At 39.8% G+C, this 24101-nt stretch overlaps 1 long non-coding RNA gene across 2 annotated transcripts in view; it reads left to right on the top strand.

Annotated features, from left to right (window-relative positions):
• The window catches only part of LOC138760675 (uncharacterized), a 254735-nt gene that overhangs the window by 32218 nt on the left and 198416 nt on the right, over nt 1-24101 (top strand). The window contains exons 3-4 of one of the 2 annotated variants that reach the window (XR_011355799.1): nt 11125-11264; nt 16441-16536. This is a non-coding gene — a long non-coding RNA (uncharacterized lncRNA). Of the gene's footprint in view, nt 1-11124; nt 11265-16440; nt 16537-24101 lie in introns of those variants that run through there. The other variant, XR_011355797.1, reaches the window with a different exon arrangement.

Below are 24101 nucleotides of genomic sequence, written 5' to 3'. Positions count from 1 at the left end.
GCTGCAGTGTTGTTTTTTCATAAGGCGTAGTGGGGAGTGAGGCCCGTTTTGCACTATTGTAATGCTTTCTAACTGACACTGAAAATCTAACCCCAATAGTACCGGGGCACAGAGGTGAGGGAGTACTAGTAATTTGAACCCTTTGTATTTTGTGCCCTGGATTTCTAGAGTAACCCTGCAAAACTGTTTTACCTCACCCGCAAGGCTGCTGGCTGCTAACAGGATCAGGTGCTCACTCGGGCGTGTGGGGAGGACAAGGCGGTTGACTAACCCCTGGTCAATAAAACTTTCCGTGCTTCCACTATCTATTAAGCAATTTACCCTCACATCATTAATTTTGATGCACACAGTGGAATCAGATAAATTGTGTGGACTCGCCTGATTCATGCGTAGGGAAGCAAGTCTGGCGTGTCCTTCGTGTCCTTCCATCCGATAGTACTCGGCGTCATATTCATCTCCTGAAGACTGTGTCCTCCGCTCTGTAGCATTTGTCCAAGATGGCCGGCTGCACATGGCAATCTTCTTTTGTTTGTCTGTGGAGAAAGAAGAGCTTCCCCACCTCATTAGCATGAGAATGGGCCTTGGCTGTGGCCTTGGGTCTTCTGCAGACTTTTGCATAATGCTCACGTTTTCCACAGTTGGAACAGACATTTTCTCTGGCAGGGCAGAGGGCTCTGGGGTGCTTTCTTTGTCCACAGAAAAAGCACTTGGGACCCTCAAGGTGCTGCTGCTGCTGTGAATTCCTGTGAGGCAGCATACTTTTCGTGGGATTAGAGAGTCCAGCAGTGTGACGTTTGTCCCAGCCCCAGGGTCCTGTGAGTACTCCTCCAATTCTTTCCTGATGCTTTCTAAAGCTTCTGCAATAGTCTCTGCCTCATCTAGCCCCACCATTCCTTTCTCCAGCAATCGATGTCTCGTCTCATTTGACACAATTCTGTCCCTAATAAGGTCCTCCGCATACTCCTGAGCTGATACTGCTTTAAGGTTGCAGCCTATCACTAGGTCTTTCAGAGAGAGTATAAAGTCTTTGGCAGATCCCCTACTTGTTGTGACCTGGTCATGAGCCTGTACCAGGAGTGGAGTTTGCTATGCCCCTTACTGTAATGCCTCTGTAAAGTGCTCATTGCCTCTTGGTAGGACCTGGCATTCTGTATAAGGGTGGTCTCCCAGCTGCGCTAACAGCAGCATTAATAGCTCTTTATCCGATGCCTCAGCACCCTCCACGTAATTCAGAAAGCATCTCTGCCTGTGGCCGAAGTGCATGCCGGCTCCAGGATTTCTGGGATCAACCTCCAGCCTGTCTGGTCGCAGCACATGGCTAAGCTGCAGTCTCTGGTCCCTTAGGTAATGTAGGGGCACCCCGGGGGTCGATCCCGATCTCCATGTGGTCCCTGGGTCTAGGTGTAGCAAGGGAAGCCCCTGGAGTACTGGGAGCTGCTGGTGGAGCCTCTGTGGGGCTTGTGTCTGCTGGAAGAGTAACCTGCGTGCTTGGGGCTGTTGGCTGAGTCTCTGGCTTTGGGACATTTGCAGTGGGCTTAGTGGGGATTCCAGCGTTAGCGTCAGGTCTCCGTGGTACTGGGGAAACTGCTGCTGAGGGAGTGACGGTAGTAGTGTCTACTTTTCCTGTCTCTGGAGTGGTCGGGAATTCTGCCCATACGTAGTGATTGGGAGCATGAGACTTGTGGAGATCCTTCTACCCGCGCTTGTATTGGCTCCTTTCTGATCGGACTGGGGTTTAGGGTCAGTGACGCCTGTACTGGCGAATCCACGTGCAGGCAAGGCTCTTGGCCATTTCTTACCTGCCCTATCGTACTTCTGAGGTTTTCCCCACTTTTCTCCACAATTCTAGTACAGTGGTCCCATCTCTGTCCTCAGATGCACGTGCATGCTGGTCGTCCCTGGATTCCATTCCTCATGAAGAGTCTCCAGGTGGTCGGGAATGTGTGTTGGAGCAGAAGCAGCTTCCATCCCAGTAGGTATGGGAGTTAGCTATGATATTAGTTTATTAAATTGTACTGACAATGACCACACCAGCAGTGCAATTATAAGACAGCTTTAATAAACTAATATGTACACTAAGAGGTCTTGTCTCTCTGCAAGATGAACTTGGAAGGCTAGACTGTAGCTCTGGATTGCTTTATATACAAGGTCACCGGGATGACCCCTGGTGACCTAGTGGTGTAATTACATATCACCACAGAAATAAAGCATTGCAGGAAGCAACAGTGGCCATCTTTCCACGCCTTGTGGTCAACACCACCTAGTCCTCCTTGGATCAAGATGGAGGGAGGCCATCTTGCCATGCTTCGTGGTCAATACCATCTTGTCTGCCCGCGGGCCAAGAGGAGAGAGTCGACATCCACATGGGGAGCAACGTGGTTTCTGGAGTACTGGCATCGGTTGTCCTGGATCAGGCAATACCTCACCAACTGAATAATTTGATGATGGAGGTGAGGGTAAACAGACACTTGACTGATTTCTTGGTAGACACTGGCTCCATCGACAAGTTTATAAACTCTGCGACTGCTCTGCTATACAACTTAAAAATGTATCTAATGGACTATCATATTTACCTAGCATTGCACTCGCACTATGCGATGATCCAGGGGTATTGTATAGTACGTCTATCTGTAAAAGGGGGAGAATTTTATAAGTTCCGATTGTGTGTACTGGAGGATTTTTGTGCTTCTGTGTTGCTGGATCTGGGCTTCGTGTGTCATCTTAAAAGCATGATCATGGAGTACTCTGGCCCACTTCCTCTAATCACAATGCTGAATGGAGGGTCCCAAAAGTCGGATGCCATATGCGGTCTCTCCACTCCAAATATTGATTCCCCCCCCCCCAACATGTTTCCAAACATAATTCCTGATTGCAAAAAAAAGCAGGCAATACAGTACAGGTGATTGGGAGCTTATTAGAGCCGAGACGCAGAGGCTGTTCAAAGAAAATATAATTGAGCCTAACAGCAACCCATAGAGGTAGTCACGAAAGGGGAAGAAAAGTCCAGGCTAGTGATTGACTATAGCCAAATGATTAATCATTTCACTCTTGGACATGTACCCCCTCCCTCAAATTTCAGTCATAGTAAATGAAATTGCGCACTATCGGGTCTATTCAACCACTGACGCATACCATCAGTTACTGATCCATTCCAAGGACCGTCCCTATGTAGCATTTGAGGCAGACAGATGGCTTTATCAGTTCCGGGTGGTCCCTTTTGGTATCACTAATGATGTCTTGGTCTTCCAAAGACAGATGGATAAAATGGTCGTCGAAATCAGGATAAAGGCCACCTTTCCTTATCTCGACAATGTCACCATTTGTGGACACTCTCTGGAAGACCACGACCCCAACCTCCAGAAGTTTCTCTATATGATCAAATCCTTGAATCTCATGTACAACTTTAGTAAGTGCATGTTCTGGACTAAACATCAGGAAATTCTGGGCTATGTGGTAGAGGATGGTGTCATTGGTCCTGACCCCGATCAATTGCGCCCCGTTAGAGCTCCCAATCGCGAAGATCATGAAGGCCCTAAGGAGGTGCCTGTGCTTTGCTTCTTGCTACACCCAGTGGGTTCCTCACTATACCCCCTCTTAAAATCCACCTCCTTCCCATTATCAGCTGAAGCCCATGTAGCTTTCGATTACGTTCAGGGCTAAATCGCAAAGGGCACCATGCATCCGGTAGACGAGAATGCACCTTTCCAGGTGGAAAGCTATGCCTCTGACGTAGCTCTGCCTGCTACCCTTAACCAGGCTGGTTGCTTTTATTCCCATCAGTGGAGAAAGAGGCCCAAGCCATTGTAGAGGCCATCAGGCACTGGAGGCTTCACTGGCCAGCAGAAAATTTACACTGTTCACTGACCAGCATTCATGTTTAATAATGCAAAAAGGGGTAAAATAAAGAATGACAAGATCGTCAGGTGGAGGATCGAACTCTCCTTCTATAATTATGATATAGCATACAGGCCAGGTATTCTCAATGAGCCTCTGGATGCCCTGTCAGGAAGAAGCTGTGCCTCTGCATACACTGGCCAATTGTGGTCACTGCACGATAAGCTTTGCCACTGGGCATCTTCTGCATGGCTCATTTCATCAAGCCATGCAACCTGCTCTACACCATTGAGGATATCAGGGAAATGACCAGGTCCTGCTAGGTCTGCGCTGAGTGCAAACTGCACTTCTACTGCCCCAACAAAGTTCACCTGATAGGCATCCCGCCCCTTCAAACAACTCAGTGTTGATTTAAAGGGTCCCCTCCCTTCCACCAATGGAAACGTTACTTTCTAAATTTTATCCACCAATATTCACGTTTTCTGTTTGCTATCCCCTGCCCAGACATGTCCACTACCACCACGGTCATCAGGACCTTGCACTCTATTTTCATTCTGTTCGGGTATCCCAGCTATATCCATAGAGACTGGGTTCATCATTTATGAGCGAAGAGCTACGCCATTATCTGCTCATAAGAGGTACTGCCTCAAGCAGAACGACTAGGTACAATCCCTGAGGAAATGGACAGGTTGAAAAGGAAAACATGACGGTATGGAAGGCTGTGAAATTACCTCTCCAGTCTAAAGGCTTTCCAGACTCATGCTGGCAATAAGTCCTACCCATGGCACTTCACTCCACAAGGATGCTTCTCTGCATTGCGACCAGCGCAACTCCTCTCGAGCTTATGTTCACTTTCCAGAGAAAACCCACGACCGGGACAACCCTCCTGGCTTGGCTCATGGCACTGGGGCAAGTCCTGCTGAGAAAGCATGTGAGGAGGAGCAAGACAGACCCCTTGATCGAGAGGGTGCACTTGCTGCACGCCAAACCAACATTTGCCTATGTGGCATACCCTGATGGCAGAGATGAAACCGTCTTGATTAGAGACCTGGCACCTGCCGGAATTAAGGATCCAACACCTCAAACAAGCCAAGAACCACCAAGTACCCCACCCAGGGTTCCAGTCGACACTGCTCGGGAAGTGGGTCAATCCACTCCATGATCAGAGCTGGAGCCCTCGAGATCCAGTAAACCCTGCAGAACAGGGGGTCCAGGAAGTTCAGAGAGCCCAAAGTCCTCCAATATTGAGGCACTCAACCAGAATAACTAGACCCCTTGACAGACTCAACTTTTAAATTTTTGTAAACTATTAGTTTTTTTGAATGTATGGACTCTATTTGTTGTTCAGATGGCTGGCTCCTGCTTTGGCTCCACCCTCACCTACCCCAATATAAACCCTGATTTTCCTGCTGTGGCACGAATAAAAGCTCTCACAACTGGAGGGAGAACACATGCTTTTATTACGTATAACAAAGGGTAGGGTCTTACAATGGTCTTCAGTAGGGCTCAGGGTTTAGGCGGGAAACCTGGGTTATATATGGGTAGATGGGGGAGGAACCAGCCATTAGCACAACCCACCATCTGTGATTCTCAGTTCATTGCACCTGCCTTACCTCAGATTCACCTGAGGATTATTGTATCTACTGACCATTAATTGTAAGCTATTAAAAATGTGTTTGTACTCCTCACAAGTCTCTGAGTGCACTCAGTCGTGTTACAGAGCCCAACTCTTGTCAAATTTTGAGAGGAAGAAAAGATGAGAAAAATTGGAGATCCAAAGCAAAACATTGACTGTTCATTTCTCTCCATAGAAGCTGCCTGATCCACTAAGACCCTGAAGCTTCTCATTAGGCCATTTTATAGTTTCAAAAAAAGTGAATATTCTCCACCTTTACATCACTTTACTTACCTTCTTGAAAGCCCGAGGGCAGATTCAGCAGACGAACTCCGATCCACCTGAGGGGTGGGTACTCTCAGAGGTGAAGCGACACTCCATGAAGGCAATGCCACTGAAAGCACCTGCGAAGGGATGGGCTGATGAAGCTGTGATACGTTGTCAGCCCATGACCCAGGAGCACGATTTTTAAAATCCCACATGAACACGTCACATATTTAATATAGTTAATTACATTGTGCAGGAGATCTGTCTGAATCCTAAGACTGCTTGAATAGATCTCCACCAGTACTCTTACCTGCTCTTCGGTCGCCATTTTGGGTATAGGCCACTATCCATTCTCGCTGCGTATGTTTGGCATCATGGTAACAGATAGCCTTACTGCACAATCTCACCCCACCTCCCTCAACTCTGGAGGACTGCTGTAGATGCGGCTCAGTATAAAAGTAATGCTGCATCAGCATTATAGGCCTTCTCCATAAAAAGGTAAATCCACCTTTCTTTTGTTGAGCCGCCTTTAATGAGGCCTATTGTTTGCAAGGGATGGGATATAGTTTTATGGTAAGGAAAGAGGTGACTAAATACTTGATTTTTCTTAAACATTGCCACCAGAAATGGAGAAGGCAATAACAGAGGGAAACAATTAAGGATAATTGTTGTTGAATAAAAAAAATCCATGGTGTTTAGAGAACACAATTATCTATAGACATTTTAACAACAAATTGTGATGAAGCATTATTATCTTGTTGCTGTTTCTAAACTTTCTAATGTAAATACATTACATGATTCTCAGTGTGCATTAAACTTATCATCGGAGATTAGATACAGCAATGCTTTATCATTTAATTAGCAGCTTAAATAACAAACAAGCTGTAAATTCAAAGCTGTATTGGAAGAGGACAAGAGAGAAAGGAGTTGGAATTGGACGTGTTTCAGTGTGATCCAATTGGTTATTTCAGCGGCTGCTTTTAAATGTTTTTTGGTACTTGTACATTCTTAATTGAATCGCTCTTAATGGAGGTCTGAAAATAAAGTATACTGAATGTAAAGTTATTCTACAAGAATTTGTTGACTCAGAATTGTTTGATTGTTCCAGAAATTAAGTATTTTCATATATTTAGTATGTTTTGAAGGATTTTAAAACATTTAAGAAATACGCAAACATGCTGGAGAAATTCATCAGGCCTTGCAGCATCCAGAGGAAGTAAAGGATAGCCAATAGGCACTTTTACACAACTGTTGAGAAGCAGAAAATTTGCAGAAATTTTCTGTTCTGCTGGCAGTGGAAGAATATCCTGACAAAATTTATTTGCAAAGTTCCATCCCGTAATTTTTCCACCAAGACCCCAACACATTTTTAAGGAGGCTGCAGAGTAAATTGACTGCAGGCACTTCATAAGAAACTGGGCTAATGAATGTGAAGTTCACCCTCCGACAAACTCCACAACGCAGTGTAAAAGTCCTTAGGAAAGTGCTGTGTAAACAACTACTCTGGAGGTAAATATGCAAAAAAAATTTATTATAGAATTTTTCCTTTATTTTTGTGTAAAGATTAATTGCTTCAGCCCTATGCCTTTCATCAGGGAAAACCAAAACAGGCAGGTGCCTGAATAAAAAGATGGGGGAGAAGTATTTTTGTTGGTTTTTGCTGTTGAAAAGGCAAGATTGCAATGGGTCATTAATATACCCTTTATATTTAGTTTGCATTCAAGGTTACAGAGTAACCTTATAGTAGTTTCTGCTTTTTTTAAAAAAAAATGTTGTTAATATTTTGTATGAGAAGTCACAGCTTGAAGCATGTTGTTAACCAAAGCAGAGAGAATCGATGAAGAGTATTGAATCCAGTTTACCGTAGCAAACCAGCTGTGTCAAATTCAAAACTATTTAGAACATCAAGTGTTCTGAGTTTTCAAGAAGGGAACACTGGAATTCCTCACTCAGTTTTCTCCTTAAGTGGTTGGAGGGTATGACTCAATGGACTAGCATTACAATTCTTTTGTGTTTTAAGAAAAGGGCTGGTTTTGTGAAATAATGAAGTTGATCCCAGCTCTTCAGCTAAAAGCTAAAAGGGTATTGTTGCTGAAATCAATTGCTGTTCTGCTGTTTCTAGTCCTTTGGCAGGTTTTATTTTTGCAGCAGCTGGAGATTTTCTTCCCACAATCTGGTTTATTTGATCCGTTTGCTCTCCCAGTGGAATAGTCCATCAATCTCCTTGTCCTACCAGCTGAGTTCTAAACAGCTCCGTGGGACTGATCCTTCTTGTTATACCAGAACATCATCCTCCATGTACTTTGTCCTTAGGACGGCTGCGGTGGAGTGGAGACTGTCGCCTACTTCTTTTCTGAATGCAGATTTGCAAAGAAGGTGTGGAGAAAGATGAAGTGGTCCTTGTTGCAGTTCATTCCCAGCGGCAGCATGACAGCAGACTATCTGATCTAAGAGCTGTTCCCAGGGACACGCTCTGAGTCTGACATCCAGAACTGCTGGAAGACCATCAAATCGGTGAAAGACGCTCTTTGATCTGCCAGAAACCTGTTGGTCTTCAGCTTACTGAGATGTCGGTCGGGGAATGCTGCCGACTGGTGGATTCCAGGCTGCAGGAGTACATGCTGAAGGATGCACAGAGGCTTGGTGCAGGGAAGGATCACAATCTAGAGTCCTCCTATTACTGGGCACTGAGAGGCTGAGGAAGCACCTCAACCAACAGAGGGGAGAAGTGACAAGATGCCACAATAATGGTAATGGTGTATGGAGAGAACAAATGTAACAATTGTACATTGATAAGAACATGAGTGTACATTGACCAACATGAGTGTACAAAGTCTTGAACTCTTTTCTTGTTTGTAAATTATTTTTCTCTAGAAAAGGTATGTCTAATGACAATGTAGAAATGACAAGGAGCCACAGTGGCGGTAACAATGTGTGTAAAATGTACATTGATGGGAATGTATAGATATGATTAACATTATGAATGTAAAAGATCATGAATGGTTTTCTTGTTTTGTAAGTCATTTATTGTGAATAAAGTATAGTTTTGGAAAATAAATTCTGGTTTTAAGTTATTTTGCCTTTTATGTGGAAAAACTTGCTGATACTCACATTTGTGACTCATTTGTAAATAACATTCACCTGTAAGCTACACCTGGCATTGGGTGGTATCCAAGTGTAACCTGGGAATAATTTGTTGCTTTTGCTGGAATATAGTGATAACATTTATAAGATAAAATGTTAAAACAAAAAAATCTGGGTTTTTTTTGGTCAATTGCAAAAAATTCTTGTTGTCTCACTGGCATGGCCACACCAGAAACTCAAGTGGATTAAACATATTTACTGTAGTTACAAGAAGATAATAGCCATCAAAGGCAAAGCAGTATGTTTGATAACCAGTAATACCATGTCCACCACCTTAAAGGGCCTATCTCATTGGCCTGGAGACTAGATGGCGACCTGGTGGCGACTCGAGCCTACGCTTGTTGCAGAGACATCTCCGCAACGTCTCCTGAAGACTAGCTGGGTCTCCGGGGAGTCGTGGAAAATTCAAACATGCTTGATTTTTTTGGAGACTTTTTCCAGTCTCCAGCAGGTCTCGGAGACATCGCGGAGACTAATTTTGTCCGCGACTGGGGAGACCTCTCCGTGACATCTCCGAGGCCTGCTGGAGACCAAGGAGACGTTCCGGCAACGTCGCAGCAACTGCCAGAGACGTCACGGAGATGTCGCCGCAACTGAGAAGATGTCTCAGAGACGTCGCCGCGACTTCCGGGCGAATTGGTTGTCACCTTGTCTGGAGACGTTTCGGATATCACCCTGGCATCGCCTTGGTGAGAGCACAAGCCATTTTTTGGTCTCCCGAGTCGCCCGAGTTGCCGCGACTGATCAGTCACGGCAGTCGCGGTGATGTCTCCGCCAATGAAATGCCAGTGTAACATTCATTCCCTCCACAACTTGTGTACTAAGGCTGCACTGTGTATTCCCTTTAAAATGCTTTGCAGTTATTTACCTCAGCAAAATTGTCAATGGTAACAACGCCTCTCCAAGTCAATAACTTGCAAACTGATTATTTAAGTTTTATTTATGTCACAAATACCTTGCATATTGAGAAAGGAATTTATTTTAGACTGCATACAGGTTATCTGTAACTTTCATTCAGTTGTGTAAAGAGCACAATTACACAGTATAAGATTGAAAAAGGAAGATCAAGTCGCACCAATTAAGGGCAGCATCTAGCACTGATATGGGGTTCATACAGGGGCTTGATTGGTGCAGGGAAGAAACTGTCTTTAAGCCAGTTGGTGTGTGCTTTCACACTCGAGCTTTCTTCCTGTTGGAAAGACGGAGAAGAGGATGTGTCCGGGGTGTGATGGGTGCCTTTTCCCGGCTGTGGGTGATATATATGAAGTCTGTGGAGCGGAGGTAAGTTTTCATTATATTCTGGGTTGCATTCACTATGTTTGTAATTTCTTCTGATCTAGAGCAGAGCACCTCCCATATCAGGTTATGATGCATCCAGCAAGTATGTTTTCAATGGTGCATCTATGGAAGACATGCCAAACTTCCTTAGACATGTGTTTGTCTCAGGTCAGGTCATTGGCCACATTTATTCCTCAGACTTTTAAGGTATCTACACTGCTGTCTGCAGTGCCATTATTATGGAGAGAGGCGTTGACTCACCCCTCTCTCCTGAAGTCAGCTTTTATCTCCTTCATCTTACTGATGTTGAGAGAGAGGTTGTTATCTTATTGATGTTGAGAGAGTGGTTGTTATCTTTTTTTTTTATTTATCTTTTTTTTATGAGAAGATAGCTTACCCAGTTGAAATCAATAGACTCTTGTGGCCTGGACCGGCAGTAGGTCATTGAATGATGATATTATACAGGGGACTGCATACTGCAGAGTTGTTAAGAAGTAAATGCATTATCCTGCAGTAAAGGTAGAAACGGTCTCCCTACCAAGGATATAATACCAGCCGCAAAATTTAAACTCACTGGTCTTTTCAGTTGCCTCCCCACCCCTCCCCTGTTTTTTTTTAAAAAACGGTTGTTATCTTGGCACTAGATTTTTAATCTCTTGTATTCTATCTCATTGTTATTTGATACCTGCCCCACTGCTCTGATGTTGTCAACAAATTTGAAGATAGAGTTAGAACATATTTAGTTGAACAGTAGTGGATATAAAGGATACAGTAAGGGTGCATATGAGGAGCACCAAAGTTGAGTGTGATCAAGGAGGAGATGTTGTTATCACTTATTGCATTTTGTTTAGACAGGAAGTCAAGGATCCAGCTACAGAGGTGGTTGCTAAGGTCTAGATCCTTAAGTTTGTGAATGGGTTTTCTGGGGACTATGGTACTTAAGGCAGAGCTTTAGTTGATGTAACATCAATGTACTTGATGTCCAGGATTAATCACATTGGATGAAGAATGGCTAAGTTGCTAGAGATCAATTACTGCCAGCAAAATTCAAACTTACCTGAGGAAAAGAGGAGGAAGAAACAGAAAAGAGGAGGAAGAAACTGAAAAGAGCACAGCAGGGAACATAGTAAGTAGTTCCTGAAACCTACATTACGAACTAGTGAGATCCAAGTTGATTCACAGGTAGTGAAAAGGATATGAAATGCTGAAGGGCACTGAAAAGAAATCCAAGGGCAAAAAAATACTGTGGATATGAATGAAGGAACATGTACAATCAGCTCTTTTATTTAGATTTATTGATTGGTTAAAGGAATGATCAAATGTATTGTTCAACAAAACTTTATTAGCTGATTTTAGCAGACAACAAAGTCTTTATTTTAACTGTAAGATAAAGATATTTTTGAGAGATTTATAGCTTGTTGTACAACAATCTAAACATTCCTCAGCAGAGTTGTTTTTACAAAATGCAGTTTACTGGCTTGTCAATGTTTTAGATTAAAGAGTTGGAAGGCTAATGAACGTAGCCCCCTTGATAAAATATTTTGTCCAGAATCCAGCTGAAGATCAAAAGTGCTATGAGTAACTTCTGAGGGGTTGTATGTATTGATAATTCCTTTCCAATGTGTTTTGTCTGTTAGAGTTTCTGCATTTTAAAGTTAACCATCTTGAATCCTACAATTTTTCATTGAAAGAGGCCATTGAACCCATTGTATCTATGCTATTTAATGAAAAGACATTTGGTTTTAACAAAATATCCTTTCTCAAATTCATGTTTCAAATTTCATTGACTTTTTAAATGCAGTTATAAATTCTGTTTCAACGACTTGCAGAGAAATGTTTCTCTTCTAATAAACTTACCTATTATGAAAATACATTCAAATCTATTGCTATAACTGTAATTATTGTATTAGAACAAGATTCAGGTAGTTGAAAAGTTTTATAGATTTGCTGTATTACATCCTTATAAATAAAAGATATATCAACATAAAAAGTTTTATAAATTTCTATAGAAAACCCATCTTCACCAGGTGCCTTTCCATTTGGCATATCTCTTATCGCCATTTCAATTTCATTTACTGTAAAAGATTTATCCAACTCTTGTCTATCTTCTTGATTCAGTTGTGGCAATTTAATATTTTTCAAAAAAGAATCTATTGCATCTTCAGTTACATCTTTAGATTCAGAAGTATATAATTTTTTATAAAAATTACAAAATTCCTCATTAATTTGTTCTAATGCAATAATTACAGTTATACCAAAAAAAGATAAAGATCCTTTACAGGTTTCTTCTTATCGACCAATATCGTTGCTAAATGTAGATTATAACATTGTAGCTTAAGTTATGGCTAATAGATTAGCTCAATATTTACCTAAAATAATACATAAAGACCAAACAGGATTTATAAAAAATAGATATGCGTCTGATAATATTTTGCATTTAATTACTTTGATAAATAAATCTAAATCTCAAATGAATTATCCGATAGTGGTCTCATTAGATGCAGAAAAGGCTTTTGATAGAGTGGAATGGAAGTTTTAATTTAAAGTACTTGAGAAGTTTTGCTTTGGTTCCTCGTTTATTGGATCGATAAAGGCTTTATATAATAGTCCGAAGGCTAGAGTTGCTACCAATGGGCAGATTTCAGAATCTTTTGATTTAACAAGGTCTACTAGACAAGGATGTCCATTGTCATCTGCTTTATTTGCTATAGTTATTGAACCTTTGGCACAATTAATACGTCAAAATGAAAATGTTAAGGGTATGAGAGTTTTGAATGAGGAATACAAGATTAATTTATTTGCTGATGATGTTTTATTATACTTGGTGGATCCTGATATTTCTTTACTAGCAATTCAAGAATCTTTAGAAAATTATGGTCAATTATAAGGTAAATTAGGCCAAAAGTGAAATTTTGTCAATTTGTAAAGATGATTACTCAAGATATAAAAATATTACAAATTTGAAGTGGACTAAACAAATTAAATATTTAGGAATTAATGTTAATACAGAATATCAAGATTTATATTCAATTAATTATCTTCCTTTAATAAAAAAGATTAAATTAGATTTGATTAGGTGGAAGGATTTACCTTTAGGTTTATTAGGGAGGATTAATACTATAAAAATGAATATTTTTCCTCGGATACAATATTTATTTCAATCAATTCCTTATTTTTTTTTAAAGTTTTTTTAAGGATTTATATAAAGCATTTTGAGAATTCTTATGGAAGGGAAAATTTCCGAGGGTAGCAATGAGAAAGTTGATGTGGGATTTTCAATTTGGAGGTTTAAGATTACCAAATTTTCAATATTATTATGAGGCAGCTCAATTTAAATTTCTTAGTGCTCTAATGAATATGGAGGATCCGCCTAGTTGGGCAAAAATAGAAATGGCAGTCATTTTAGAAAAATTTCCACATGAATTTTTGTTTCGATGGAATAAAAATTTATTACGAACTTATGATGTACCAATATTGAAACATTTAATGAATTTATGGACAAGTAAACTTAATAAATTGGGGCTTAAAAATAAGTGGTCTGGGCGATTACCATTATATAATAATCAACTTGTTCCTTTTACAGTCTCCAATATCATTTTAAAACAATGGAAAGGAAAGGAATAAAAAATTTATCAGATTGTTTTTTCGAAGGATGTTTTTGTTCTTTTGAGGAACTACAAAGGAAATTTGGTATTAGTGGAAACTCTGTATTTATGTATTATCAGTTAAGATCATTTGTAAAACAGATATGTGGCCGGCATATGATTCTATTGCCTGAAACTAGTTTTGAGAAATATGTGCTTTAATACCAAAAAAGGGGTATATATCTGATTTATATTGTATTTTACAAGAAAATGAAAGTAAGAAAGATTGGGATAAAGATAAGTTGAAATGGGAAAAAGATTTAGGTTCAATAGCTGAAGAAGCCTGGATGGAAATTTGTCAAAATAGTATTCGGAAATTGATTAATGTTAGATTAGCGATGATTAATTATAATTTTGTACATCAATTATATTTAACACCAGAGAAATTTAAAAAAATTGGTCTTAGTAAGTTAGATTGTTGTTTTCGCTGTGATCAGACGGCTAATACTTTTTTACATACTGTTTGGTTTTGTGATCGATTGCAACAGTTTTGGAAAGGTATTCAATCTATATTTAATAGTTTATATAATATCTATGTTGTATTAGATCCTGATATATTTTTATTAGGGAATATGCAATCATTAATTGACTTAGGATTAAATGATTATCAGATTTCTTTTATCTATTTAGCCTTAGCAGTGGCCAAGACATATATAGCGCTTACTTGGAAAGATAGAAATATATTAACTTTGGATAGGTAGTGTTTAGAGATGAAATCCTGTTTAATTATGGAAAAGATATCTTTCTCAATTCAAGATAAGATGTCTTTTTATAAGCTGAAGTGGACTCCATTTGTTAAGTACATGCAATTAAGTTTGACTAAAATATGTTTTTAAGTGTGATATTTTAGATTTGATGATTTTTTTTCATTATTATTTTTCTTGTTGGTGAGTGTTTTTTTATATATATAATTTTATTAATTTTACTAACTCTTCACTCTTTATTTTGGGGGGGGAAGGGTGGTTTTTTTTTATATAGATTTTTTTTTAGTGGCCGTATATGTGGGGGGGGGGGTTAGACTGATTTAAATTAGGTCATTAATGTTGTGTTGTGATTATTGGGGGGGGGGTTAATCAGATTTAAGTTAGGTTACTAATGTTGTATTGTAATTTTATTGTTTTATTTTTTATCTTTTTTTCAAATGTAATTTTTCTCTTTATTCTTGTGATAAAATCTTTAAATAAAGTTTAAAAAAAATCTATTGCTCATTCTGGTGAAAATCTTAAATGTTAATAAAGAAATTCAATATTCTAAATTAACTGCCTCTTTGCTTTAGTAGACCCATATTTATAAAACATATTTATCTTCTTTGTGACATCACATATTCCTACTGCTGATCTGTTGCCAAAGATTTAATCTCTCCATTACTAATTGTCATGCTTTCAGCTGCCATGCACTACATTCTGAGAATTCACTCCATAAAACTTTGCTCTCACTTGCCCTTTCTTTTCTTCTTTATGATGGCCTTCAAATATGGTCCTTTGATTAAACTTTCAAACATCTGTCATTGTTGACAATCATCACTGCAAATACTTTGTCGTTGATTATTACAGCAAATATATTATTCAAGAAAAGTTGTTGAATTCCTAAATTTTCCTCCCCATTCCATGCCAAGTATTTCATTGCAGCTAACAAACAAGTAATAATCTCCAAGACATTATATAATCACCACATTGAAAAGTTAATCAAACACTGGAAACAAAGAACCTATGTCATACTTCTAACACTTTCAGCACATCCCAAAATCAATTGCTAGAAGAGTAAAGCTTATTTTACTAGGTACAGATATGATCAAATTCATACTAATGATGCAAAACATTCATATTACATGCCTACCCGGAAGTAATGTGGAACAGAAATTCCACTGTAAACAAAACGAGTACTGAACATGGCACCATAACAGTTGTACATATTAGTTTAAGATATGAATTGTGCATTGACAATGATCATTTAACTTAATTTCTATCTGTTATGATAAATTTTATACATTTCTCCAGTCTCCTTGAAGAGTAAATATTAGACTTTTTATTCTAACTTTCTGTTATTCGAGATTCATCAATTTCATCATTGCCTGTGTTCTCTCAAAACTGCTTACTTACTCGAATTATTTCAGATTCAGTTCACTTAGCTCCATCCATTGGCTAATTTTCATATTATATTCTTCATGGGTAGTCATAAAACAATTATAAATTGATTAAAGCACTTGCTAACCAAGAAGAGCTTTTGCAGAGAGAAAGGAGAGTTAAACCTGTAGTGCATGTTGGGTCAATAAATATTTTTGTGAAGATGTCACAGCAGATTTGCATCCTCCACATGGCTCCAGGGTTCCTCCATTGTTTCAAAGGGAGCAGAAGAAATAGGTAGCTTGTTAGAGTTTCTCGAGGTTGCTTGTGCGTGGTTGTTGGATAGAGAGGCTGGGATCTCACAGGTTAGACTAGAGAACCGTGGAGATGGGGTAGAGTTACAGCAAAATCTTGAGATCATGATCAGGTGTTGGAGGAGCAATCAGCTTGTGACTGGTAGTCAACGTACAGTTGCTGCGAGAGGTTTTGGGTTTCAGAAGAAAGGTCATCAATCTGAAATTCTTAACTTCAGTTTTCCTTTCCAAAGATGCTGTCCAACTTTTTGAATGTTTCAAGAGTTTTGTTTTCATTTCAGATGTCCAGCATCCATTCAATATGTATGGTATCAGCTTGTCATTAACTGAAGACTAGGAGGTAACCTGAGAGCAATAAACACATTGTAGTGATTATACTCCATAGTTCTCTTCCCTTTTATTATTTTTTGATGGGGATAAAACAACTAAATCTTACAATTTAGATTACAAAATTACAAAATACAATCTTACAATATTAATTGAACATACCGGTAGATTTTGTTGCTGTTGTAGCGATGGCTACGCTGCTCCTGCAATAACACACGCAACCAGACGGGTTGAGCTCAGTGAGCAGACTAGTTTATTGCAGGCTGCTGGGCTGCACTTATAATCCCAGCCTGGACCTGGCTGAGAACCACGCTGGAGGGCGCGGACATCACCCAGGTGTCACGTGGTCCCCAAGCGCGCGTTTCTGAGCCCCGAGCTGGAAGGAAGGGAAACCCCCAATGGCGCCATTTTGGCCGGCTGCCCCGCCACATGGCTTATAAGCGAGGTCGGTTTGCCTGCCTTGTGGTGAGCCGACACACTTATATTTTCCCTCAGCAGAGGCAGTGAAATGGTCTTGAAATTACCAACATACAGATAATAATGACATAATGACACTTATTAAACTTACTGCAAATAAAACATGCTTTCAAAATATCCAGGATGGAATGGTATAATTAATATATATTTAGTAAATTCATTGTCTTGCTTCAACAATACCATGTTTCAGTGCAGCTCAATTGCAATTTGTCCTGAAAAAGGTGGAAATGGTTGACAACATCCTTGAGGACATCAATTCCAAGGACTTAGTTCCAAAGATGTGGCTGCAATGTGATTAATCTTATATTCGTATGTGTGAAATCTTAGGCAACTCATGGATGAAAGAAAAGGTTCTTTACTTTAAAGTTGATATGACAAACACATGAGGCATGCCATGAGGCTGCAAACCTCCATTACAAATACTGTATGTCCTGCTCTTTGTGTTTCAGTCCCCTGCTGGCAGCCAAGTCAAATCAAACAGTAAGACATGGTAGTGGCATTGCAACCACAATCTCTATCATTACATCTCCCTTTCTTAAAACAAAAATAGCTTACTTTTAACCAATGTTTTTTTTGTATAACTCTGCAATTTTAACTTTAGCATAAGAATTTACATTTTAATTATTATCAACATTGTTAACATTTTTTAAACTGTTTTGTGTGTTCACATTTACATACACTAAAATGTGAAGAGCGAATAAGATAGCACTACTTCATTCTGTACCAGAAGTCTTTAAATTTGCTCAATGAGTCTTGATGATCTCCTGATTGATCATCCTTGAATCTGAGTTGTTGCCTCAGATGATATCTTCTCAGCTGTGTATTCAAGTTGTTCAACGGTATCCTTCTTTCCATCTACTGTGGCTGGTCCCATTTGAAGATCTCAATGATTTCTTCACAGAACAGCACCTTCATCTGTCTGAATGATGTATGATCTTGGTTGGACTTCACTAAGGGCAGTTCCCTTCTGAGTCCAAAAGTTTGTTTCGTCTTTTAGCCTTACTTGGTCACCAGTGTAGAGTTTCAGTAGGCTTTTTGTTCCGTCAAAGTAATACTTTTGCATTTCTTTCTATTGTCCTTTGAATTTCCTCACCTTTTCCTCCTCTTTTGTTCTTAGGAGGTTCTCCTGAATGGGTAGGTTTGATCTTAGCCTACGACCCATAAGGAGTTTGACTGGTGACATACCACATTCGAGAGGTGTTGTTTAGTATACTAGCATGCTCTGGTATAAGTCTGTTCTATTTTCTTTCACATTGTATATCAATCTTTTCACTGTTGGTACCAATTTTTCCACTAGACCATTGGACTGTTGAAAATGAGGATTTGATATAGTGTGTACAAAGTCCCACTCTTTGGCAAACTGTCGGAACTTTTAATTGCAAAACTGGGGTCCATTGTCTGTGAAGGCCTCGCTTGCCATGCCATGATTGGAGAATATGGCTTTCATACCTGTTATTACAGCATCTGCAGTGGTGGTGTTCAGTCTACACACCTCTGGATACAGGGACAATTGTCTGTGACGACAAGGTAGTCCTTCCCTTGACATTCGAATAGGTCAGTGCCTATCTACTGGTAAGGTCTGTATGGTGCTGGGCGTGGCTTTAGTGGTTCTGTAGGATTACTTCCTGATATTTCTGGCATATTGTACAGTTTGACACTTCATTAGTTATATCATTGTTGATTCTTGGCCAGTACATCACCTCTCGTGCTCTTACACTTTTCGATTCCAAAATTCCTTCATGAATCATTTTTAGCATCTCTTCTCTCAGACTCTTTGGGATAAGGATTTTACTTCCTTTGTAGATGATGCCTTCAACTACTGATAGTTCCACCCTGCAGTTCCAGTACTCTGCAATGTCAGGTGAGCAGTCTTGCTTCATGTTGGACCATCCATCCAAGATGCTTTTTCTCAGCTGCCTCAGTGTTTTATCTTTGTTTGTCTCTGACTTTATGAGCTTCATTTTTGCATCTGATATGAGCAGTGCACTTGTGATCATGTCCATGAAGGCATTCATGTCTTCTTCCATTTTGGTGTTTGCGAGCTCTCTCATGTTAACAGCTCTAGACAAAGTGTCTGCTGTGTACATTAGCATACCCAGAGAGTATGCCACATTCGGTGTATAGCACTGCAGCCTAATCATCATTCTTTATTTTCTAAGTGGACATTGGCTTTTGGAACAATGCAATCAAGGGCTTATGGTCAGTCTCTACACTGATTGCTTGTCCTGACACAAACTGATGAAATATTTGATGCTGAGCAGCTCCTTTTAAATTTGAGCGTATCATGTCTCTGCGTCTGTCATTGAGCATGATGCATACGTAATGGGTTGCCAGACATCATATTTTTGCAGAAGATCTGCACTGAGCCCACTATGTGATGCATCTGACGATATCTTGATGGGTCTCGTTGGGTCGTAAAACTTCAGAACTGGTTCCTTCGTGAGCAGTTTCTTTAGTTCCCTCCATGACTTTTCATGCCCATGATTCTTTTCTTCTTTTTCTTTTTGGGGTAGATTAGAGGGGGTTGGGAAGGGATAGGTGGGTTAAGATGGGGGTGGGGGTCGCAGGGGGTATATTTAAAAAAATATCATGTATTCATTATGTTTTTCTTTACTTGTATTTTTTATTGTATGACTTATGATCAAAAAATAAAATTTTCCAAAAAAAAAATGTTCTTTTCTGTTAGTCTTCTCAGTGGAGCCATCTTTTCTGAGAGGTTGGATATAAATTTAGTTGACTATTCCATTAAACCTCTGTACATCTTTTTTGCATCGTGGCCTTGGCATGTTCCCAATAGCGGACACCTTTCTGGGATCTGGTCTGAGGTCCTCACTGCCAATAATATCTCCTACAGATGTTAGTTCTGTCACCCTGATGTCACATTACATTTCTCTATATTCAATTTTATGTTTGCTTTCCTTAGTCTCTCATCACACTCCATTCTTGTGGTTCCTTGTATTATGATGTCATCCATTGAGGTATCAACTCTGTCCAGGTGCTCATAGACCATATAGTCTATTGAACGTGTACAGTCTTGAACTTGCTTCATCCAAATTCAACTGCCAAAATCCTGATGATGCATCTAACTTGCTGAAAACCTTTGCATTTGCAAACTGTGACATGATTTCTTCACGCATCGGAAGCTTAAAGTCTTCTCCCTTTATTGCTCTGTTTTGATCTCTTGGATCCAGGCAAATTCTGAGCTTTCCATTCTTTTTGTCCACAACACCTCACCCACTCTGTTGGCTCATCTATCTTCTGAATCATGTTCGGGCTTTCCATTCTGTCCGACTCTGCTTTTAGTTGCTTTTGAAGCACAAATGGAACTTCTCTGTATGGATGTATTATCAGTGGCACACGTTTATCCTCTCTGATCGTGTGTTCTCCTGGAAGAGAGCCTAGACCCTGAAATAGGTCATTGTACTCTTTCATGAGTTCATCATAGACTATCTCTCCTTCACTTTCCACAACGAGGACTCTTTTTACCAGGTTCAGTTTCACACAGGCTGCTAAACCTAGTATAGCCTATAGGTCTTTTGGTACCACAATGAATGCTAGCATATGCTCTTTGTCCTGATGTTTCACTTTGACCATGCTTTCTCCTTGCACTGGTATATTGGTACCTGAATATCCTGTGTTAGGTCTGCTTTGTTCATGAATGAGTGAGACAAACACCAGACTGAGTCGAAATCAGGGTTCTTTGTTCTTTATTACCGGATTGTAACACTTGCAACTAACAATGTTAGTTGGAGAATGCATTCTGCCGTTATCAGCAAAATGGTGATTTTTTTATACCCTTGGATACGTGCTTAGAACATCATCATATCATTACTTGTCCAATGACTAAAACTGTTGCTATCCTTTCCCTGCTAGCTTCCTGCCTCTCAATCCATCAATGTCTCTCTTATCTTGTAAGTACAAGGATGCATTCACATCTTGTTACAGCCCTGCACAGGGTAACTCCTTACACATTCCCATCTCATGATGTTTTACCTTACACCTGTCACATTCACTTTTGTTCCATACATCTTTGGTCTGGGTCTAATCTTCTTAAAATCAGTCTCTGATATTACGTTAATTTGTGCTCCAGTATTCAATTTAACTGAAATGTATATGCCATTAACTTTTATTCTCAATATCCAGTCTCTGTTTTATTTCATGTTTTCAGTCACAACATCTACATAGAATTTCTCTATCTCCCTTTCATCTACTGCATGAATCTTGCTTTTTTTGCACGGTTCTTATGGCAACAGGCATAATGGTTGCTTTTGTTGCACATATAGCATGTTTTACCATATGCTGGACAGTTTTTTGGTAGGTGTTGAGTACCACATCAATGACATGGCTTTTGATTGTACATTTCATTTTTATTTGCCGGTCATGTCTCGCTTTCCATTTTAGTGCTTTTTTTGTTAAATGGTTTATGTCTGTTCTTGCTCATTGCATCCATGTTGCAGCTAGTTTAACTGAAAAGCTCCTTTGCCTGTGTTTTTACATTTTCTGTAGCCATACAGAGTGCTATGGCTTTTTCCAGGTCTATATTTTGCTCTCTTAGCAGTCTTTTGCTTTGACTATTATCTGGAATACCACACACAAGTCTGTCTTTTATCAGCAAGTTGGTCATTCCACCAAATTCACACATTTTGCTTCTGTTTCTTAATTCAGTTACATACTGATCAATACCTTCTTCTGTTTTCTGTACACGTGTTAAAAATCTGTGCCTCTCAAATGTCACATTGCATTTAGGCATGCAGTATGCCTCAAACCGTTTCATTATTATTTCCAGTTTCATTTTGTGTCGTTCTGCAGCAAATGTGAAGTTATTACACACCTCCAGGGCTTCATTACCCACGACATGTAAGAAAACTGACACTTTCACTTTATCACTTTTCTCATCAGCTCCGACTGCCACAAATTACAATCCAAAATGCAGTTCCAATTTTCAGCCACATTACCTGTCAGCTGAAGTTTCGCTAGTGGATGTAATCCTTGCATTTTTCTCTTTGTTAGCTTCTCTTCACTGATCAGTTGTTAACTTTAGATTTTACCTTTTAAAGTATTTCCTTCATCCCACTTCTGACATCTTGTATTCGTATGGGTGAGTTATTAGACAACATAAGAATGAAAGAAAAGGTTCCTTACTTTAAAGTTGATATGAACAGCACATGAGGCATGCCATGAGGCTGCAAGATTACAGATTACATACTGTGTGTCATCCCCCTATAATCAAGGCCTTGCTGGTGGCCATGCAAACATGATCACTATCTTTACACAATGTTGCATCAGAATCACTGGGAAGAACCCTGCTAATCTAAATGACTTTCTCCTTTCACTGCAGCATCAGTATCGGTAATGTTTCCTATGTACATTTTTCTTCTCTCTTCAATGATCATATTTTCTTTTGCAATCTAGTCATGCACCAATTATCTCAATTTTAATCTCAATTAATGAAACAGCCACTTGTACAAATCAGAGACTAGCAAGCTAAAATGAAGGATAAGCACATGTCTGCAGGAGTTTCCAATGATGGCATTTTCGATTCTGCGTGAGGTGCCTGCATGCCCTTTGTACATTCTGTTCTCCAGTGGAATAGGAAGCATTTTGTAATTGCTTAATTTAAGATTTGCTAGTAAACGTTACACCCTCCATTATCAGCCTGTCTTTGTCCCTCACAGCTGGGCCAGACTGACCAGACCCTTGCAGAAGTGCACCTGGCTGAATTGCTTCAGGGGGTCCTCTAAATCTAATCTAAGTAACAAAATGGAAGTTCAGCAATCTTCAACCACAAACTGCAGACTTCAGGGAAGCACTAGCACATTAGGAACATGGGATATACACAGGAGTAATTCATTTTTTAAGTTGACCATTACTAATATGAATCTGATTTAGGTTGGCCTTGGAGCCATGAAGCTGCCAGCAGGCAAGCAATCAGGAGAAGCTTTTGATGGTAGTTCTGATGAATATGGCAATGAGGAATATCTTGTGAAATTTGGTCATAGCTGATGTGGACCTCAGGTACAAGCACAAATTGGTGTTTCTGTTCTTCTCATGTTGCTTCATATCTGGGTGGCAGCAAGTGTAGCCTGAATAATGTGGAGGATCAATCAATATGGAGCATTACAGAACTGCTTCAGAACAGCTCAGGTATTAAGCATTTTATGGTCTACATAAGTGGATTTGTGATTACAGCATGATCCTTTGTAGTGCATTCTGTCTCTTTGCACAAGTTCCTTATAGCAGACATGAGTCAAACCTGAAAATCAAACATACAATGAAGCCTTGATGGACGTTACTAGAAATCTACATTGGATCTAGACTAAAGTTTTCCTCCACAGAGGAAGATGTCAGACAGGTGATGGGTAATGTGACCTAACTTTATTGTCTGGAACGGACTCCACAGAAGCCTATAATCCATACAAACCTAGTGGTATCTTGTATCATTTATAGAACATCGGGCACTACAGCACAGAACTGGCCCTTCAGTCCTCGATGTTGTGTTGACCTATATGTTCAGCTTGGTCTATGAGGATGGGGTCTAAATGTTGCTAGACCAATGAGTGTTGGCTTCCATCTCTTTTTCAAAAGTCTTTAAAAGAAAATGAGAGGTATTGTTAAGATCATTTGCAGAATTTTGCTTTTAATTGTAAATAATTTTGATCTCTTTATCAAAAAGCAAATGAACTTGTAACAGGAAGTTTAGCTTCTTAAACTTCATGGGCTGATTTAAGCTGGATCAAACCACAACTTTACTTGATCCTTGCTCAGTCATATTTAACTGAAATGGATGAGGAGGGCCGAATGTGCTGATAATCTCTGCCGAGTAGTTAGGGAGTATCTAGAGAGAGCACATCACTGAGTATTGCTTAGGCCTCTGCCCTCAAACACCCTAAAAGTCTTTTAAGAGGAGGCAGGGCAAAGGTGGGAGCTTCAACCACTGTCAAGCCTGCTGAGGTTTTATAAAAGTTTTCAAATTGTTCCTCCTAGTCAGGAGCAATCAGGGGTATGTGTGAGAATTTCATCTGACCACTGTATTTCTGTATGACTCAGGTGAAAGTTGGTGAGTTGTAAAATGGCGGCACTATTAGAACTGCTGTAATGGCAGCGCTGCCATTCGTGAGGACCTGGGAGACCAGAGATG

The sequence above is a fragment of the Narcine bancroftii genome, chromosome 4 (genome assembly GCF_036971445.1).
Source record: "Narcine bancroftii isolate sNarBan1 chromosome 4, sNarBan1.hap1, whole genome shotgun sequence".
Taxonomy (NCBI): Eukaryota; Metazoa; Chordata; class Chondrichthyes; order Torpediniformes; family Narcinidae; genus Narcine; species Narcine bancroftii.
This window is presented reverse-complemented; position numbering and strand designations above follow the sequence as displayed.